This window comes from Phascolarctos cinereus, unplaced genomic scaffold (assembly GCF_003287225.1).
Source record: "Phascolarctos cinereus isolate Bilbo 61053 unplaced genomic scaffold, phaCin_HiC Scaffold_4;HRSCAF=312, whole genome shotgun sequence".
Classification (NCBI taxonomy): Eukaryota; Metazoa; Chordata; class Mammalia; order Diprotodontia; family Phascolarctidae; genus Phascolarctos; species Phascolarctos cinereus.
In genome coordinates this window covers 643,996,861-644,012,726 of record NW_027555847.1, presented here as the reverse complement: position 1 = coordinate 644,012,726, position 15,866 = coordinate 643,996,861, and the positions used below count along the sequence as shown (strand labels likewise).

At 40.3% G+C, this 15,866-nt stretch overlaps 1 pseudogene; it reads right to left on the bottom strand.

The window, feature by feature from the left end:
* Window positions 1-1,414: 1,414 nt before the first annotated feature.
* LOC144456584 (fructose-bisphosphate aldolase A pseudogene) overlaps window positions 1,415-15,866 on the bottom strand; it is a 90,484-nt pseudogene continuing 76,032 nt past the window's right edge.

Here is a 15,866-nt window from a genome sequence, read left to right as displayed (position 1 = left end):
AAAGAAGGGTTGGGTTGAATTCTTTCAGACAGGACCCATGTGTTCTGATTTTGGGGTCCCAGGACCCCTGAACTCTTAAACTGCATCAAATTCATTGGAGAAGAATAGGGTTGGGTCCATGACCTGACATACTGAAAAAGAGCACAGGATTAAGAGACTGACATTTTTGTCCCAGGTTTGCCATGATCATTATGTGACCTCGCTTAAATTACTCCCACTTTCTGGACCAGTTTTATTTAGCCATAAAAATGAAGATGTTGCACTTGTGATTTCTAAGATCTTTCTAGCTCCAATATGGCTAGCCTTGGAGTTATGGACAAACAGAATCATAAACTCTCAGTTGGAAGGGATCTCATCTAGTCCAATCCTATTGGAGCAAGAATCTTTCTCAAAATATACTGGACAAATGGTCATCCAACCTCAGCTTAAAAATCTTCAAATTACTAAAACTTTAACCACCTCTTAAAGCAGTCTGTTCTACCTTTTTGGGCCTCTATATCACAGTGTTCACCCTTATTGCATTTTTAGTTCAATAAAATCCCCAGATCTTTTGTCAGATTGATAACTCTCTAGTCATGCCTGCTCCAGCCCACCATCTTATATTTGTGAAATTGATTTTTTGAACCCAAGAGTAATATTTTCATTTATCTTATTATATTTTATCTTATTAGATTTAATCTTCCAGCCTGTCAGGTTTTTTTTGTCCCTGACTCTGTCCGGTAGCATGTTAACTATGCCTTTGAGCTTTGTGTCATTGACAAATATGACAAGTGTATCATTTATACCTTTATCCAAACCACTGATAAAAAAGGTGAAACAGCATAAAACAATAGGCCAATCCTTGGTACATGCTACTAGAAATGTCTTTCAACATTGACATTGAACCATCAATGACTATCCTTTGTTTGATTTTTCAACCAGTTCTGAATCTACCAAGTCGTACTACTGTCTGAATACATCTTTCCATTTTATCCACAGCATAACAAGAGAGACATTGTCAAATGCTTTTCTAAGATTTAGGTAAACTGTATCTATAATATTATTCTGATTTACCAATTTGATAATCTTTTTAAAAAAATCAAGTTAGTCTGGCCTACCCTGTTTTTAATGAAGCCATGCTGGTTCTTTGAGATCACTGCTTCCTTTCTTTAAAAAGTATATTGCTAGCTTCTATTTTCATAGCACCTTTGTTTCTTTCTCCCCCACCCCCTCTCTGTCCCACTTGTTAAATAATTGTTTATTGGAAGAAGTAGACTGAGGATGGACCACTAGACACTACAGATCAATAATACTGCACAATTTAGGAGTGATGAGAGAGGTCAGCACAAAGCTTTGGGATCTCAGTCTCTGCCTAGCCTAGACTGTAAGGGATGGTCCTGGAGGATTAGGGCATACCTGGGTAGAAGGCCTTGACTTAGTAGGAGTGGTCAGCAACAAAGAGTGACTAGCTGGCTGCGGCTCCTGACTTTCCACTTGGGGCATACAGCCTGGAGCAGCTGTAGTCCATTTAATATGTTCCTCCTGGAAAGCTTTGACATTTTCTCTTTTTCCAGCCTAGGTCCTGAGGGCAGATGTCTACAGAGCTTGGTCATTAAAAAAAGTTAGGTCCATGGCTTGTGAAAGGGGCAGGTGTTGATGGCATTGAGGTTGATGGAGGCTTGCTCTTCACTCTGGCCCCCAGAAGTATCACGAAGGTGACACCAGTGACTGCAAGGGGCTCAATCTGGCAAAGGATAATTACAGTTGCCATTGTGATAGTCTCCTGTGAATACTTGTGGGTATAGGCATGGCTAGCTGTGACCATTTTAGGCTTCAGCAAGGTCCTTTCCAGATAGATATGGTGGTCACTCAGACCTTTGTAGAGAGAAGCTTGGACCTTCTTGGTGACATGCCAACAATGCTTCAGATCATGTTCTCCATCAGGGAGGATCTTTAACTATACAATGGGGACAGTGCAATTCTGCTGGCAAATTCTGGAATATCAGGCCAGCATGTTGCCATTCTCTGGGAGTGAGTGGGGAAGGCATATTATCCACAATCTGCAGTGCCCAATGCTACTTGGCAAAGTCAGTCTATCCTTGTTCTACTGGGCACAGGGCTTAGCTAGTCCATCCAGAGCTTGGATGGTAGTCTTCCCATTGGATCTCTGTCAGGGCCCCTGTGCCTTTGTCTACATTGATGCCTACACACTACCTTTGGCCTTGATGACCTTGGAGAATGGATGATCATTCTGGAGGAGTACCTCATGGAAAAGGATTATACCCCCAAGACAGGTGTCTACTCAGTCATCTGCTATGACATCTGCTTCCTCTATAGAGGTGCCCATTTCCTCTCTGTTCTCAGTTCCAATGCGCAATGAAATGCTTTGGAATGCTGCTGGTGGATTCATCTGCTGCCAGGATTCCTTTGCCTGGAGCAACGATTGGTGAGCAGTATCAAATGGTTCTGTCCTTTGCTCTGGTGTCGATACTGGGTGTTGATGAGGCGTCTTTTCTTTGGCTGTGATTGTAGTAGCAGAAAGAGACACAGCAGGGGCAGCAGCGGACTGTGGTACTTAGTGGTGGGTGGACAAGATGGAACCAAACTGCTTATAATCAGCACCTGAACTTCTATCCTTCATTTTGCAATATACTCTTTCTCACCCCCAGAGCCATCTCAAATCAAAGAAGAAGAAAAGAAATAAGGGGGGGAAAAGATGTTGACCAACTGCCTATTATTCTGACATTTGAAGCTATGGTCCAGAAATCCAAGTTACATTCTTAGGTTTCATTTTCTCAAATAACAGGTTACTTCCCAAGTCCACCTAAAACTGTTCCCTTTGTTGGTGCAGTGATAAACAGGGAACTTGTGCCCATAGGTTCTTAAGTTTCCTGCCCACAACTTCATAATACTTAGTAATACTCTCTATATTCCTTCGGACGAGGAAGGGAGCAAATATTTATTAAATGGCTACTATGTGCCAGGCCGTGGGTGGAGGTCTTCATAAATGTTATCTTAGAACTGATCAGAATCCTTTATGTTCACGAGAACCATAGTAGGTATGGAAGTAGGTCTCTGTAAATAGTTCCAGCAAGTCTTGATAAACTCTCTGTCACCTCTTAATTATGTTCTTGTTTTGGGAAATTCTCTCAGAGATTTTCTTATCCAACCTGTCCTATGTTGAGAATCTCCTAAAAAAAGTTTCTGATTGATGGCCATATTTTGAGATCATGAATCTTTCATCCAGTATGTTCCCTTTCCCTCCTAACTTTGTGTCATCTGAAATTTGATAAAGTCTTCAACTATTTGAATGGTGTGTCATACGGAAGAGGAATTAGATTGGTTCTTCTTGGTCCAAGAGGTCAGAACTGGAGATTCTACTTCTGACCTCACTGGAAGGAAGTCATGTGGGAAAAGGAGCAGGATGTGGGCTACAGAAGAAGGAAAAGACATTGTGAAGGATTTGGCAATTGTGAAGGAGGCTAGAGGTTGAATTTAGAAAAGGGAAATTTGGGAGGTCTTGGAAAGTTGAAGGAAGAGAAGGAAGAGGAAAAGGTCTAGAGCAGAAGGAGAAGGATTCAAGAATAAGGATTGGAGTAAGACTACAGGAGATGGGAGAACTAGGAACACTGGGTAGAAGTTGAGCAGAGGCAGATTTAGCCTTAAAAATACCAAAAATGTCCTAATAAATTAGAGCTTTCCAAAGTGGAATGGATTGTCTTGGAAGGTTGTTGTTATTTTAGTCATTTTTCAGTCATGTCTGACTATTTCTGACCCATCTGGGGTTTTCTTGGCAAGGATACTGGAGTGGTTACTGTTTCCTTCTCTAGCTCATTTTACAGATGAGGAAACTGAGGCAAACAGCATTAAGTGACCTGCCCAGGATCATAGTTATTAAGTGTCTGAGGCCGTATTTGAACTCAGGAAGATGGGTCTTCTTGACTCCAGGCCCAGAACTGTATTCATTGTGCCACTTTGCTGACCTGTCTTGGGAGGCAAGACCCTTCAAATGAAGACTGGGTTACCATTTTACTACAGAGGGGATTCCTGTATAGCTAGGAATTCAATTAGATGGTCCCTTACAAACTTAAGATTTGACTATTCTGTGGCAAGTATTCCATTTATGCATTTATCCGAGTCACTGATAAAATATGGAATTAAATAAGGCCAAGGATAGATCTATTCCACTAGGGAACTCTCTCCACGTTTATGCTGATTCATTAATAATTACTAGAGAACAGATGATCATTTTGGGTTCTATAGGACAGATAATCATAGAATCATAGATCTAGATCTGGGTAAGGTTTTCAAGGCTATCCAGTACAACTCCCTAATTTTAAAGATGAATAAACTAAAGCCCAGGGAAGTTAAATGATTTGCCTAAAATCATGGGTCAAGAGGTGGGATTTAAAGCCTGGTTCTCTAATTTCAGAGCTAGTGCTTTTCTATTGAAAGTCCCAGAACAAGTGGAAGGGAACTCTGTAAATATAGTTGACCTGAATTTTTGTCAAGAATTTAACAAATTTCTCAAGTCAATATATACTTGATCATTTATTGATGGGCTTTGAGACTAAGTCTTCTGACTCCAGAGTTAGTACTTCTTCTATTGTTCCATTTTGAGTGTGGTCATTCTACCAGTTTGGAAACTTCCTGTTATTCATCCTGCATAGGTCTTTCCATCTTATTCATGAAGGCTAGCATAATTTCTTTGTCAAATACTTTGGTGAAATTTCACACGTACTATATCTAGGGCACTCTACTGATATATGGATCTCATGGAATGTTTCCTATTTGTCTTTGAGAAATGGTTGTTGATTGATTGTTCCAAGAACCTAAAAGAAATGAGGTTAGTTTGGCATGATCTGTTCATGATGACATCATATTGGTTCTTAGTGATCACTGCTTCCTTGAGTTCAAATATCTGAAGCTCTATAATCTGAGTAGACTTTTTATAGATCACTGCAAAGGGCAATATTAGAACCTGTTGGGGGAAGGAATCTTACTCAGTTTAAGGAAGAACTTTTTTTGCCCTTGACATCTCTTCTTTCATAGTATTTTATTTTCCATCCAATTATATGTAAAGACAATTTTTAACATTCACTTGAAATTTTTTTGAGTTCCAAATTTTCTTCCTCCTTTACCTCCCCCTATCCCTAAGACTGTAAGCAATTAGATATAAATCATATATGTGCGATCATTTAAAATGTATTTCCATATTAGTCATGTTGTGGAAGAAAAAATAGAACAAAAGAAAAAATAAAATGAAAAACAGTATGCTTTCATCTGCATTCAGACTCCATCAGTTCTTCCTCTGGATATGTATAGCACTTTTCATCATGAATCCTTTCGAATTGTCTTAGATCATTATATTGCTGAGACTAGCTAAGTCATTTACAATTGATCTTTGTGCAATGTTGCTATTACTATGTACAATGTTCTCTTCATTTTGCTCACTTCACTTTGCATCAGTTCATTTAAAACTTTCCAGTTTTTTAAATCATCCTGTCCATAATTTCTTATAGCAAAATAGTAATCCATCACAATCATCTACCACAACTTGTTCATCCATTCTCCAATTAATGGGCATCACCTCAATTTCCAACTCATTGCCACCACAAAAAGAGCTGCCATAAATATTTTTGTACAAATTTTTGTACAAAAATCCCTCCCCCACTTTTAAAAAATCTCTTTGGGATATAGACCTAATGCCATTGCTAGATCGAAGGGTATGCACAAAAGAAAGAACTTTCTAGCAGTCAGAATAATTTCACAACAGAATGGGCTGCCTAGTTAGGCATCACTGAAGTGTTCAAGGAAAGTTTGGGTGGCTTCTTTCTCAGAGCTATCTTTTACAAAGTGGCACATTGGACTAGATGCTTTCTGAGGTCTTTTTCATCTCTGAGAATTAATGATGCTGTGATCAGATCATTTCCTTCCTTGGTTGACATTGGCAAATGCTTAAAAGGGCATCATTAGGGCACCCCAAAACAAGGGTTCTTTCTGGGTATTTCTTTAGCACGTGAGCTGCCCAGTCCTGGAAACAAACATATCTTTACACTTCATTTCTCCTTTGGCAGGCTGTAGGCAACAGGGCCGTTGCCATAGGAATTGTGTGTTTTGAGAGTATTTTGAGAAGCAGTTTGTATTATCAGGTTTTTTTGTTTTGTTTTTCTCTAAACTTCATCCATTTGATGGTTGCTTTTTCTCTAATAGCTTGCAGGGGATATATATTGACTGGAGTAACGTAGGTACAGAATCTTATTTCCGACTGCTGGGGGTAGGGAGTGATTATATGAAATAATAATAACTATGTTGCCTTTAAGATGATTTCCATAAGTCTACAGAAGGTGAGTTTACATTATAATACTCTTAGTTATTATCTCCTCCTTTTGCAAAAGTTTATAAAATGTTAAATATAAATGAATAATAGCAGGATAGTGACTTACCCTTGGATCATTTCTTTCTGAATGCCATTAAATAAGACAAGAAGAATGAGATCACAACAACAGAAACAATAGTAGCAAATATTTTATTCATAACAACCTAAGGAGGTCCCCATTTTACAAATAAGAAAATTAAGGAAGGTTAAGAGATGTTAAATGTCTTCATTAGAGCTGGTTATGGGATGAGACCAGTTGGTAAAGTAGGTTTCTTTTTTCTCTTTTTCTTTTTGGTGAGGCAGTTGGGGTTAAGTGACTTGCCCAGGGTCACATAGCTAGTAAGTGTCAAATGTCCAAGGCTAAATTTGAACTCAGGTCCCTTCTACCTCTGAGTCAGTAGCTCTATCCACTGTTGCCACCTAGGTGCCCCCAGTAGCTTTCTTTATGGGGGAATCAACTGCTTCTCATCAAGACTGGATACTCTCTTTTTAGCTCCACTGGCATGAATCAGGGTGTCATGAAAAAGAACCCTGGACTGGGTTCAGTAGCCTTGAATTCTAGTCTCAGCTCTGTATCTCCTGGCTATGTGACTCCTCTTGACCATGATTTCCTCACCCGAAGATGTGAAATAATAATAATTCAGCTAGGGGCAGTGGAAATGAAAAGAGCAAGGTATGAGAAGTTTTTCAAAGGAATAATCAGGATTTTGTGACTGAATAGATATGGGAAGCTGAGATTATGTTAACACATCAAACCTAAGCAATGGTGAAAATGGCAAGGTCATTGAAGGGAGTAAGAAGGAAAGGAAGATGTAGTGGGTGATTGGATTTGTAGAGGAGGTGAGTTGAGAAGAAATGTCAGAGCTATCTTGCACAAAGTGCACGACATGAGTTAGAAGTGTCTGTTGGGAAAGGTTGTATGGAATCAGTGGAAAAAGGCAAATGCAGTGACAGTTTGGGTCTCTATTTTCTCATCTCTTGACTACTCCTATGGCTTGGATGAGATAGAAGTCAACCACCTCTTTTCTTTCAGCAAGATATAAGATCATCTCCTTGCTAACTGCCCTGCCTCTATGCACTCTAACCACCTCTCCCCCACCCCCCCATTTGCCCTACTGATGTAACCTAAGGGCCCCTAGATTTTGTAGTCCACTTTGTCTTGGAACTCTTAGGACCTCTTGGCTTTCCCATCCTTACAGATGAAATATGTTCTCTTCCCCAGTTAGAGCATAAGATCCATAACAGCAGGGACTGTCTCTTTTTTTCTATTTGTTTCCTCAGTGCTTAGTAAAGTGCTGGGCATATCACAAGTGCTTACTGTGTTTTTCATTCATTTTAACAGTTTATGTTATTCCAACGTTTTATTTTAGAAGGTACCTTCTCCACAGCTTCCATCTATCTTATCCTATCTAACAACAATCCCCACTCTTTTGTCCCTTATCTTTTCTAACATGGGCAATTATAACAGCCTTCTTACTGGGATCCCTGCCTCTCCTCTCTCCCCTTTCTAATCAGTTGTCATCCATGTAATCTCTGTCTCTGTTTGTCTCTGTCTCTCTAATCTTCAGTGGCACCCTGAATAAGTGTATACTCATGATCATAATATTAAAGGCCCTTAATACCTTGATTCTTACTTTTCTGGTCTTCTCAGGTATGATTCTCATTCATTTTTCTCTATGTTTTAACCAAGTGGAATTATAATTTGGCTTCATCCTCTTATTTTGCCTTCTGTTCCTTTGCTCAAGTAATTGCCAATGTCTGGAATGGACATATCCCCCATTTTCATCTGTTCCGCTCTTCCTTTAAAGCTTAGCTTGGGAGCCACTTCCTCCATGAAGGCTTACCTAAAGGTCTTCCCTCCTGTCATCTGTCCCTCTTCAAATTTCCTATATCACTGTGTCTGTGCTTCCCCTATGCACTTATGTGTACAGATGACTATGGTGTAAAGCAAATTGTGATGTTTTTCTTTGTATTATATTGTAAGCTCCCTGAAAGGAGGGCTCACATCATATAGACTTTTGCACTCCCAGCACTGTGAATCTGGCCTTAAACATAGTAAGCACTTAATAAATGTTAGATGAATTGAATCGAATGGGACAGAATTGATTTCAAGGAGTTTCCAGGGTATGCAGAGCAAGGATGGTACTGTAAAAATCACAAAGGACGTAAAAGTTGTTTTCGGGACCATGGTCTTTATCACAGCTGTCTGGTCCCACCGCACCAGCTTAATTATTATTATACCTGTAAGAGAGGGTGCCCTAATGAGGTTCAGAAAAAGTGAAAAGTCTGGAGGAGCTAAAGCACAGAGACTTTGAAATATAAATGCAAGGCCACCAAGCACGAGTTGGAAGCTTGAATAGCTTAATTGCATATGAAGAGGCCAGCCAGACAATGGACTTTCCTTCAGGGCACAGACTGCATTCATACCTTTGTTCCTAGCCTTCATCTACATAAAATCCCCGCAGTAGTGGTGGAGGTGGAACTGATTGAATTGGAACTGATGATCCCAAGGCAGGGGTTCATAACCTTTTTTATATTATGGTCCCCTTCAGAAGTCTGGTGAAGCTTATGGACCCCTTCTCAGAATATTTTTAAAATTCACAAATGAAGGAAATGTTAAATTTCGTTTAAACATTAGTAAAAATAAAGGTATAATTTTTTTTTCCTCTTCTACATGTTTGCCACTGTAAATTTTATCCATAGGGGGTGGGTGGACCTGAGGTTAAAAACATCTGCTCTAAGTCAAGGTAGAGTATCTTATTGAAGGATAAGGGCTTTGTGCTGTAGGGAGGGTTGTTTAATAGGAAAAGCTGGACTCTCTACCATCTGGCACCTGGAAGTGACAAACAGCCTCAGTGCCATGGTTCTGAGAGAGTCAAAGGCTTCTGCTGATCCTGAGCAAGGGGTTGTTGCTATAACTGAAAGAGCATTGTAGCACTCCAGATGAAAAGATCACTGTAACACTCCAACTGAAGAGAGTGTGGTAACATCCAGTTAAACCAGTGGGTGAAGATGGAAAAGACTGAAGCTGCTTATTGAATAGTGAGCATAGGGAGTGCAGTGGATTGGCTCATCTAGCAGAGATACTAAACTATGAGAGGAGCCCAATGGTCTCACAACCTGCCTGGCCCAGCCTGGAAGTAGCTACCCATCAGTAGAGTGGCTTGTCCAGCCAAATCCAGCAATCACTGTTCAATAGTAGCAGGGCCTGCCTGGCACCATCAGACAGCCGCTTAGCCCAGTTAAGAGCCTGAATAGCCACCAAGGCATCTGCTTGACACAACCTAGAATCATATTAACCTATTCTTCCAACATGCCATGCCTCTGAGTGACCCAGGCCAACAGAGTTGTGGAACAACTTATCCATCAACCCTTTGGAGGGAGAATAGACATTGATGCTTTGCAGTTGTGAGTTGCTTTGGCCACATGTGCTTCCTACATATGTGCCTCATTACTGCTGTACTTTAAGTTTCTGTCTATTCTTCCTCCTACTCCAGTGGACTCTGTGTATATTTGCAGAAGAGTAAACCCCTGGTATTGGGGAGGGGGGAGTGCTTTGTAACTATTATTTGTTGTTCAGTGATTTTTCAGTCATGTCTAATTCTTCATGACTTCACTTGGGGTTTTCTTGGCAAAGATACTGGAGTAGTTTGCCATTTTCTTCCTCAACTCAGGATGAGGAAACCAGCAAACAGGGTTAAATGCCTTTCCCAGATTTGGACTCAGGGAGATGAGTCTTCTTGACTCCAGGCCTGGTGCTTTATCCGCTGTGCCACCTCACTAACAATCCATTAGTAGACCCAGTTCTTTAGCAAAGAAATTCACTCAAATAACATAGATTTAACTATTATCACTGTTATTTTACTTGAGCAAATTCATTTGCTGAAGAACTGGGTCTACTGATGGATTGCTAAAGGAAACACAGTGGTGGGGGCTCTGATATTGTGTTAGGAAGCTAGCCACCCATACTTTTATCCTTAGAACCCTGAAAGTGATAGTGATCACACCTCTGGAGATCCATATTGTTATTGACAGTGCAGGTTGGGTGAATGAACCTAGATAGCAGTGTTACATATCTATTCTGGAGATGTGGAAATTGAGGCACAGAGGATTTTACATGACAAGCCCAGGGTTTATCCTTGTATATGCTACCTGCTGCCCTCACACCAATCCCTGACTTCTCAAGATCTTCCATTGTGAGGCCCCAAACTCTTCCATGACTCTGTCATTGTGTTTTTTTCTAGAATAACATGAAACTTTAGCCCACTGAAAATGCAGGTCTTCTTGAGTGGCAGTTTGGTGTAGAGGAAGGAATGAGTCCTTAACCTGCAGTCCAGAGACTCAGCTTTGCTTTGCTACTATTAAATCCTGGTCCTTAGTTGCCTCATCTGTCAAATGAAAGGGTTGGCCTAGTTGATCTCCAAGGTGTCTTCTTGCTTCAAGCACCTGTGACTCCATGATGAAAATTCCAGGGACCAGAGGCCCTACCCCATCAACTCAGAAGGGATCTTCCACAAAACCTTGGGAGCTCCTTCCTGTCCTCTGGCTCCACGGACATTCCAGCTTCCCCACTGCTAGAGTCAAACTCAGGCTGAATTGTAGAGGGAGTATGTGCTCTGGGGCCAAGCAGGGCTGTGTGGTGGATATTTTTTTTTTGTCAGGTGGTGGCTTTTAGTGAGCCTTGTGTCATATTATTTAGCTAGTTGATCATACTCAGTTCATGTTTGCCGAATGAATGAATAAGAATGGGGCAGTTCCTGAAAATATAATTCCTTTTTTTGAGGTTCAGGGCATGGTTTTGAGAATAAATATGTTTTAAAAACTAACTTGAAACACACTTGACTCTGTGAGGTCATCTCCCTTATTTAGGAGGGAGTAAGAGAAGAAATAGTGGAAATAAAAGTGATAATAACAAAAGAAATCAATAAAATTTATTAAAAATAAATTTATTTTGAGCAAAGTAGTTGCATTCTTTTATTGCTAATGATAACAATGATCAGAACCAATCTTTATGGTGCTTTTCAAAGTGTTTTCTCATGGAATACTAGAATGTCAGCTGGAAGGGATCTTGGGACATTGAATGAACATAATGCCTTGCACTTGGAAGGTGATGAATAAATAAATAAATACTTTGTTGACTGATTGATTTCATGAAGGAAATTAAAAAAATGCTTATTATGTATCTATAAGCACTATGCTTTTCATTGGGTAAATTTAGGTAACACGTGGCTTTGCCCTTATGCAACCTTAAGATCATATTCTCTTTGAGGGATGTGATGACAAATATACAGAGAGCTAAAATATACATTATAAAACAAGTGTACAGGCAGCCAGGTGGCACATTGGATAGAGTGCCAAGCCTGGAGTCAGGAGGACTCATTTTCCTGAGTTCAAATCTGGCCTCGGATACTTACTAGCTATATGACCCTGGGCAAGTCACTTAGCCCTGTTTGCCTCATCTGTAAAAATGAAATGGAGAATAAAATGTCAAACCACTCCAGTGTCTTTGCCAAGAAAACCTCAAGTGGGTTCGCAAAGAGCTGGACACAACTGAAATGACTGAACAACAATAACAACAATAATATAAGACAAGCGTGTTAGAAAATCACAAGACAAATGCTGTCTAAGGTCTAGGGCAATGAGAGGGTTGGCATCATAGAATCATAGAACCTGAGCTTGAGGTGACCTTAGAGGCTGAGAGGTTCAACCCCCTTCTTTTTATAGATGAATCCCAGGGACAAAGTCACAAAGGAAATATGTATCAGAGGTAGGACCTGAACTCAGGTCTTCTGACTCAAAAGCCACTTCTTTCTCCTCTCCCAATCTGTATGTGCATGTCTCTGTGCATGTGTGTGCGTATGTGTATATGTACGCATGTGCATGTGTGCGCGCGCATGTATTAGGATGGGGTTGGAAATCAGTAAAGGCTTCATGTAAGGACATTTGAGTTGCACTTTCAAGGATAGCTAAGAAATTCAGTGGAGAAAGAGAGGAAGGGAAGGGACCCAGGCAGAGGAAACAACATGAACAAAAGTGTGGAGGTGGGAGAATAAGGTGCTCTGTGGGAGGGGGTGGGCAGCATTGTCCTGTTTATCTAGAGCATAGACCAGTGGAGTGAAAAGATAGAAGAATGGAAAGGTAAGATGGTGAGAGGCTGGAGGGTTTTAACTATCAGATGATTTTGAGCTGTACCAGGGAGACAATAAAGGATTCATGGGAGAATTTTGAATTAATGAATGACATGACCAGATCTTTGCATGCAACTGATTCACTGTTTCCTCTCCTTTGCCTCTCATATCCAAAGATAACAACAAAGTTAAAAACACAGGAGACTGGGTGAATGGTGTTGCCACAAATAAAAATAATGAAGTCGGGAGGAGAAACAAGTTTATTGTTGTTGTTCAGTCATGTCTGACTCTTTGTGACCCTATTTGGGGTTGTTTTGGCAGAAATACTGGAGTGCTTTACCATTTCCTTCTCCAGCTCAATTTACAGTTGAGGTAACTGAGGCAAACAGAGTTAAGTGACTTGCTCAAGGTTACATAGCTGATAGGTGTCTGAGGCTGGATTTGAACTCAGGAGGATGAGTTTTCCTGCCTCCAGGCCCAGCCCTCTATCCACGGCACCACCTAGAAAGAGTTTTAGGGGTTATGAACAGGTTGGATTTGAGGAGTCTGTGGGACACGTGGATGGAGATGTCCTATAGACAGTTAAAGAGTCAGGTCCAAATCTCAGAAGAGAGGTCAGGGCTAGATAGATAAATAGTCTTCATAGACATGGTAGTGGAAACTGTGAGAATCCATGAGCCTGCCAAAGGACTGAGTATAAAGGGACAAGGCAAGAGGCAGCACAGTGGGAAAAAGAACCAGACTTGGAATCAGCAGGAAGCTGTGTTTGAATGCTGCCTCTTGAACTTACTAGCTGTGTGATCTTGGGTAAGGCACAACATCACTTCAGTTCTTTGCAAAATAGGGTTGATGATACTTGGGCTATCTGTCTCATAGAGCTGGTGTGAAGATCCAGTATGATCATGTATGTAAAGTGCTGTGCAAGTATCAGTCATCATTGCTATTCGTTAGCCTATAAGCTCCTTGAGGTCAGGGACTGTTCCATTTTTATCTGTGTATTTCTACTCCCAAGTACAGTGTCATCCATGTAGTGAGTACTTAGTAATGTTTGTGTTTATGACCTTAACTCTCTTCAATTAAACCAAGTTCAACATAGAAATGAAGAGCTAGCATATAAAATGGCAGACTAGAGAATGTTTCAGCCTCTATTTTCTTATGTCTAAAAGGAGGGCTTAGGCTATATGAGCCATGTAGCTATTTCTGGTTCTGAAATTGGAAGTGATTCACCCAAAGCAAAACATCTCGTTTTGGGCTGATTTATCTTAAAGATAAGGTAGTAGTAGCAGTAGCAGCCATCATAATGGTGGTGGTGGTGGTGGTGGTGGTGGTGATGGTAATAGTAGTAGCTAGCATTTATATAGTTCCTACCATGTTCCAGAGGCCATGCTAAGCACTTTATAAATATGATCTCATCTGATCCTCACAAAAATCCTGGGAGGTGGTTGTGGTGGTGGTGGTAGATGGCAATTAGATGGTGCAGTGGTTAGAGCACTAGGCTTGCTGTCAGGAAGACTCATCATCCTAAGTTCAAATCTGGCCTCAGGCCATGTGATCCTGAGCAAGTCACTTTACTTTGTTTGCCTCAGTTTCCTTATCTGTAAAATGAGCTGGAGAAGGAAATGGCAAACAACTGTAATGACTTTGTCAAGAAAACCCCAAATGGGGTCATGAAGAGTCAGACACTGTGAAATGGGCTTTGGAAACACAACAATTTTTTAAAAATCATAGAAGGTATGTGTGTATTAGTAATAAATAATATTAATGCATATAGCTAGATGCATATAGAATTGACTTGTGAAATTAGGAACTAGCCAACCAAATCATGCGGATGATAGTATATAATATCTGCCAGGATTATGTGGAAACTAGAGATTTTCTGCCAGAATGTTGAACTCTATATGGTTTGTGCCTTCCTGGGAATGCTAAGAATATAACATCATGTATCCTTAAAAAACAAACAAACCCTAAACTAAAAACAGTAGTAGTAGTAGTGGTGGTGGTGGTGGTAGTAGTAATAGTAGAAGTAGTAGTAAACATTTATATAGTACTTTAAGGTATGCAAAGTGCTTTATCTCTCCCTCTCTCTTTCTGTATTTTATATATATATATATATATATATATATATATATATATATATGTATATATATATATGTATATATATATGTATATATATATATATATGTGTGTGTGTGTGTGTGTGTGTGTGTGTGTGTGTGTGTGTGTGTGAGTGTGTATAAAATCTCATTTGATCCTCAGAACCTTGGGAGGCACAGTTGCTATTATTATCCTCATTTTATAAATAAGGAAACTGAGGCAGACAAGAAGTTATATATAACATCTATTAAGTGTCTGAGGCTTAATTTGAACTCAGGTCTTTCTGACTTTAAGTAACACTCTATCTACTGTGCTGCCTAGCTGCCTCCAATCTGGATTTAGATCCTACTTCCATTTTATGGATGAAGAAACTGAGGACTTTATAGAAGTAAAGAAATACAGTAATTGGTTTGCCTCTTGTATCTCGTGGGAAAGGGCCATGTGTCTGAAATTAAATGAAGAAAACAAAAAATTTGTACTATTGGCAATGGACATGGGTCTCAGAATATGAAATGAAGATTTCGAGAAAAGCTGTGTTCTTGCTTTTCCCATCTGATCAGTGTCATTCTGCTTGGGCAGTATCTTGTGAGAGCTTGTATAATACACATTGCAATGGTGAAAGATGTTGCCACCTTTGGCAAAAATGCCTAGTGGATAAAGTTTTTCTAGGAGAGCCCTTCTCTGAGTTTGTGATAAGTTTGGTTTTATGACTGGAGTAGTTAATCATTCCCCATTTGAGGATTGTCGGTTTTTTCCTTCCCTTGATGCAATTAACATTGAGCTCATTCAATTTCATTTTTCACGTCAGGAAGACAGTGGCCCTGAAGAAGAGAATGGGAGGGGCTGCCAGGAGAGAGGAATGAAGGCCAAGCTGATGCACTGAGGCAAAATGCCCTGGAGAAATAGCGATGTTTCTTGCACAATCACTGCCTGAAAGTGCGTGGCCAAGCACGAGGTCATCTGTAACTGGCAGTGATGGACCTGAAGCATCTTTTATGTCAGGAAGGTACCACCTCTGTGTCTGACATGTCTCCTGATGTGTATTTAACTTGCAGAGTACCAAATGTGGAGATGGGAAAGAGCTTTGTGACCCACAGAAGGAAATGACTTCCCCAAGGTCAGGCACTTAGTAAGTGGCAGAGCTGTGATTTGATTTCTGGCTTTCTGCATCCATTCTCTGATTTGTGAAAACAAAAACAAAACAAAATAAATAAGGAAGAGGTTGCATGGCATAGTGGACAGGGAGCTGGCCTTGGAGTCAGGAAGACCTGGGTTCAAGCTTGCCT